The sequence below is a fragment of the Helianthus annuus genome, chromosome 8 (assembly GCF_002127325.2).
Source record: "Helianthus annuus cultivar XRQ/B chromosome 8, HanXRQr2.0-SUNRISE, whole genome shotgun sequence".
NCBI lineage: Eukaryota > Viridiplantae > Streptophyta > Magnoliopsida > Asterales > Asteraceae > Helianthus > Helianthus annuus.
The window spans coordinates 38,226,756-38,232,755 of record NC_035440.2 but is presented as its reverse complement, the minus strand read 5'-3'; positions in this window follow the sequence as shown (position 1 = coordinate 38,232,755).

Here is a 6,000-nt window from a genome sequence, read left to right as displayed (position 1 = left end):
AGCTACCTATTAGGTGCCGTTTGATATCCCGTGATCTTTAGCATTATCTGGTTATTATACAAGAACTCCAAAGCAATCTCAGGTGAGTACATTGAACCCCTCTTTTACTGTTTTCCAAACTGTTTTGGGGTGAAACACATGTGCCTATCTGTTACATTCATGCTTTCCATGTTTTCACATCATATGCCTGCTATGTTGTTAGTACATTATAGTACACGATTTCATTACATTTCATGCTATGTATGCCCATTGTGTGCGTACTTAGTACATTGATTTACATTACATTCCTGTTGCATATGTTTACTCAGCATATGGACACATTGATTTACATTACATTCCTGTTGCATATGTCTACTCAGCATATGGACACATTGATTTACATGAACATTTCTGTTGCATATGTTTACTCAGCATATGGACACATTGATTTACATGAACATTTCTGTTGCATATGTTTACTCAGCATATGGACACATTGATTTACATGAACATTTCTGCTGCATATGTTTACTCAGCATATGGGCACATTGATTTACATGAACATTTCTGCTTCGTATGTTTACTTAGCATACTTAGTACAATTGTATACATCACATGCCTTCATTTTGTTATGACATTTGGTTTGTTTAACATGGGACAATACATTCATTAACATTGATCACGTCGTTCGTTAGTAGGTAGTGATACCATAGGAATTGACAACTCCCGTTCCTGAAATCCTGGGTTTGATAGGATTGGAAGGAATGACCGAATTCGATATACATAACTTAGATAAACCTTTAATTTGTTTAAGGGTTTATCTTCGCAGTCTCAAGGCTTGGATGTATGCATAGTTTACAATACCGCATAAATGTTAATATCAATAAAGCATGCATTTTTCCACAGAACATAACGTTGATTTAAACCACGTGTTACTTCAACGACTTGTTTTGTGCATTTTACATATGGTTTAAGTTGATACATTTCGCTTACCATACATGATACATTTTGGGATACACATTACATGATTTACATTGAACATAAACACGTTGACATTGACATACACATTTGGTGGTTTACATTGAACATAAACATTCGACGTGGTTTACAAAATAACACTTGACATTTTGATTATACATGAACAATTTACATAGTGGATTGGTTTGGGTAAATGGTTTGAGTAACGTGGAGTATGTAATATGATGCAAACATGGTGGATACGCCGCTGGTACTTCCTATATATAAATGTTTGTATAATATTACATATCTTAGCGTTATCTAAATCATTTCAGTTTAGACGTATAACATTTTATACAAATAACATACTTTTCATAAAACATTGTCTTACAAAACAACTTATCTTATTCAACTCATTTTACTATGTTATTCATTTAACCTTACATTTATCTATACATATCATCTGATATTATCGTTTTTCAAACGGTTTACAAAGCAAGACAAATTACAAGGTTCATGACTGACTGTTATTAAACATTTCTTTAAACTCAAGTCATGAATCCCATTTTCACAAAAACTATGTATCTCACAGGCATTTTTATGCTGACGTACCTACTTTCACATGTGTTTTCAGGAGCTATTCCATAGGATGATGATCATGACACTAGGGCGGACCTGTGCCTTAGAGAATAAAAATGAAGATAGAATTAGTTTAATTGTGTTCTGAACTCTTTGTTTTCCTGTTTGAAACGATGTAGCACTCTTGTTTATAAATAAAATACAACCTTGTATGCCATGGTCATGAAACAATTTAATTCTGTCAACAACACTCCCCAGCGTTTCCGCCGCAGTTGCATGTTATACGCGGCCGGAGTGTGACAACTAGTGATACTATTAGAACTGATCTTCGCACACACGCCGGAGTTGGCTGCGATAATATGACTAATCTTCGCACACATGCCTGGGATGGCTGTGAACCATACACTAAACTTCGCACACATGCCGGGTGGCTGCGATACAAATATACCTAGTCTAGAATACTTGGGAAAACTTCCCCAAATCTTCGCATACATGCCTAGAGGGCCGCGATGCAAACTAATACGATACATGATTTAATGAACGAACATAAAGCTACTCATACTATTACAAATTACTGAACTATCAACTGTGAACTCGCTCAACTAGTTGTTGACTCTCTGCTGCATGCCTTGCAGGACCTTAGGTACTTATGGAGCTTGCACAGGGAGGAGCAGGTTGTTGTGGGACATGGATCGTGGATACCATGTTTAACGTTTAAACATTTGAACTTATGATTTACTTTGGGTTTACATACTTATGCTTCCGCTACTCAAATTATGTTTTGTTAAACAGCAGTTATATTGTGATGGGTTGTATTGATTACTTTTATTGTTTAAATACTATGTTCAATATGATTGGTGGCTTGATCCTGGTCATGTCACGCCTCCAAGCGGTGGTACTCCGCGGGTGGATTTTGGGGGTATGACAGATTGGTATCAGAGCCATTGGTTATAGAGAACTTGGTTTTAATATGGGAAAAACGTTTTTATTAAAACCAGACTATAACCAGAACAGTGCTCTCAACGATCCACAACGACGCTTCGCTCCACGTGCAAGACTCAACATCCTAGGTAATATGGTTTATGTTTATATTGCCTACTTGCTAGATTACATAGAACTTTGCTCGTAGTATGCTTAGATACACATGACCCTATTACATGAGAATACCTATGTGCTTACACTCTTCTGTCATCTCACTACTCGCGAATCATTCTCACTTATGCTACTTTTACTATGAAGATCATGTCTGGACGCGTGAACATGACTCAAGCCCAGTTGACGGCTCTCATTAACGAACAAGTTGTTGCGGCACTTGCAGCCGCACAAGCAGGAGGTATATCCTGTAGTTATAACTCACACTAGGATCTTTAGGTCCTACACTCCTAAACCAACACTTGTGTTTAACTTTGTCCTATTCGTACACAATAGGTCAACACGTTCAGCAACCTGTTTGCACTTTTAAGAACTTCATGGACTGTCGTCCAAGCACGTTCAGTGGCACAGAAGGAGCAGTGGGACTACTCCATTGGTTTGAGAAGCTCGAGTTGGTATTCGAGATGTGTGAATGCCCTGAGGCTCGCAGGGTCAAGTACGCCACTGGTACTTTGGAAGGAATTGCGTTGACTTGGTGGAACGCACAAGTACAGATTCTAGGGCTGGCAGCTGCTGACGCCACCCCTTGGAACGATTTTAAAGAACTAATCAAACGAGAATACTGCACGCGTGATGACATCCACAAGTTGGAAGTGGAGCTTTACCATTTGAAAATGACGGGGTCAGAAATTGAGGCTTATACGAAACGGTCAAACGAACTAGCCATCTTGTGTCCAACCATGGTGGACCATCCAATCAAGCGCATTGATTTGTACCTCAAGGGTTTAGCATCAGAAATTCAGAGCCATGTGACATCGGCTAACCTCGACAACATTCAGGATATTCAGCGTCTCGCTCATCGCCTCACAGATCAGGTAGTGGAACAGAACAAGCTGCCAAAACGTATCAGCGCAACTGCTACTGCTACCACTTCTGCTACTCCTGCTACTCCTAATGACAACAAGCGGAAATGGGATGTGGATTCTAGTAAGGGTTCCGCTACCGTTCAGTCGGAAGCACAGCAGCAGCGCAAGAATAGTGATTACCAGAGCCCGGGTCAGCAAGCTTTTGGTGGTTAGGGGCAGGGTGGATATCGGGGAATTCACCCACTGTGTAACAGGTGCAACAGACATCACAGTGGTCAGTGTCGCAAGGGCCGCTGTCAAAGATGTCTCAAGATGGGTCATGAGGCCAAGGATTGTAGAAGCTCACGGCCAGCAAATCAGAACCAGCAACAACAGCCACCAGCGCCTCAAAACCAGCAGCAGCAGCAACCACAGCGGGGCAACAAGGGATGCTTTCAGTGTGGTGCTGAAGGCCACTTCAAGCGGGATTGCCCCCAGTTGAACCAGAATCGCAACAACAACAACAATCAGGGGAATGGTAATAACAACGGTGGAAACAATAATGGCAATGAAGCTAGGGGACGTGCATTTGTGCTGGGGCACGGAGAAGCAAGGAATGACCCCAAGGTAGTTATGGGTAAGTTTCTTCTCGACGATTTTTATGTTACTGTATTGTTTGATTCGGGTGCGGATACCAGTTATATGTCTTTAAAAGTTAGCCAAATGTTAAAACGTGCACCAACTCCCTTAAACACCAAGCATGTCGTAGAGTTAGCTAACGGTAAAAGCCTAGAGGCCACACACATAGTACAGGGTTGTAATCTTATCCTCGCTGGTCAGACTTTCTCGATCGATCTCATCCCCATAGTTTTGGGTAGTTTCGACATCGTCATTGGAATGGACTGGTTATCCCAACATCACGCGGAGATCTTATGCAGGGAAAAGATAGTTCGTATTCCCCGTTCTGGTAAAGAACCTCTCGAAGTTCAAGGCGACAAGAGTGGTGCCGTGGTTGGCATCATCTCCTTCCTGAAGGCTCAGAAGTGTTTGCGTAAGGGCCACACTGCCATTTTGGCACTCGTTACTGATGCATCAGCGAAGGAAAAGAAATTGGAAGACATTCCAGTTGTACGCAACTTCCCTCAGGTGTTTCCTGAAGATTTAACTGGTCTACCGCCTCATCGCCAGGTCGAATTTCAAATCGAGCTCGCTCCGGGAGCAACACCCATAGCTCGAGCACCGTATCGCTTAGCTCCAACTGAACTGGAAGAACTGTCAAAGCAGCTACAGGAGCTCTTGGAAAAGGGCTTTATTCGTCCAAGCTCTTCGCCTTGGGGAGCTCCAGTATTATTTGTGAAGAAGAAAGACGGTACCTTCAGGATGTGCATTGACTACCGAGAACTCAACAAGGTGACGGTGAAGAACCGTTATCCTCTTCCGCGTATAGATGACTTATTCGACCAGTTGCAAGGGTCGTGCTACTACTCCAAGATAAACTTGAGGTCAGGTTACCATCAGCTGAGAGTCCGGGATGAGGACGTCTCCAAGACAGCATTCAGAACTCGTTACGGTCACTACGAGTTTCTTGTCATGCCGTTCGGGTTAACGAACGCGCCTGCCGTATTTATGGATCTTATGAACAGGGTGTGCAAACCCTACTTAGACAAGTTTGTGATTGTTTTCATTGACGACATCCTGATCTACTCCAAGAGTCAGGAGGAGCACGAGCAGCACTTACGACTTATCTTGGAACTTCTTCGGTCAGAACAGCTGTACGCCAAGTTTTCGAAATGTGACTTCTGGCTTCGTGAAGTCCACTTTCTAGGCCACGTGGTAAACAAGGATGGGATCCATGTCAATCCATCCAAGGTTGATTCGATCAGGAACTGGCCTGCACCGCGTACACCAACGGAAATATGCCAATTCTTGGGTTTGGCGGGATACTACAGACGGTTTATCCAGGACTTTTCAAAGATTGCTCAGCCGCTTACACTACTGACACAGAAGGGTGTCACCTACCGTTGGGGCAACACTCAGGAAACTGCTTTTCAGCACTTACAGGATAGACTTTGCAGTGCACCTATCCTCTCATTGCCAGAGGGCACGGACGACTTCGTGGTTTACTGTGATGCATCCATCCAGGGTCTTGGATGTGTGTTAATGCAGCGCGACAAGGTCATTGCTTACGCTTCGCGCCAACTTAAAGTTCACGAACGGAACTACACGACGCATGATTTAGAGCTGGGAGCTGTTGTTTTTGCACTCAAGATATGGCGACACTACCTGTACGGTACCAAGTGCACTATCTACACCGATCACAGGAGTCTCGAGCATATCTTCAAGTAGAAGGAATTGAACATGCGTCAACGTCGATGGGTTGAACTACTGAACGATTACGAATGCGCCATCAAGTACCATCCAGGCAAAGGCAACGTTGTGGCTGATGCTCTCAGTCGAAAGGACACTCTACCTAGACGCGTACGAGCACTATAGCTCACTATTCAATCCAGTCTTCCTGCACAGATCCGAGATGCTCAGGTAGAAGCAT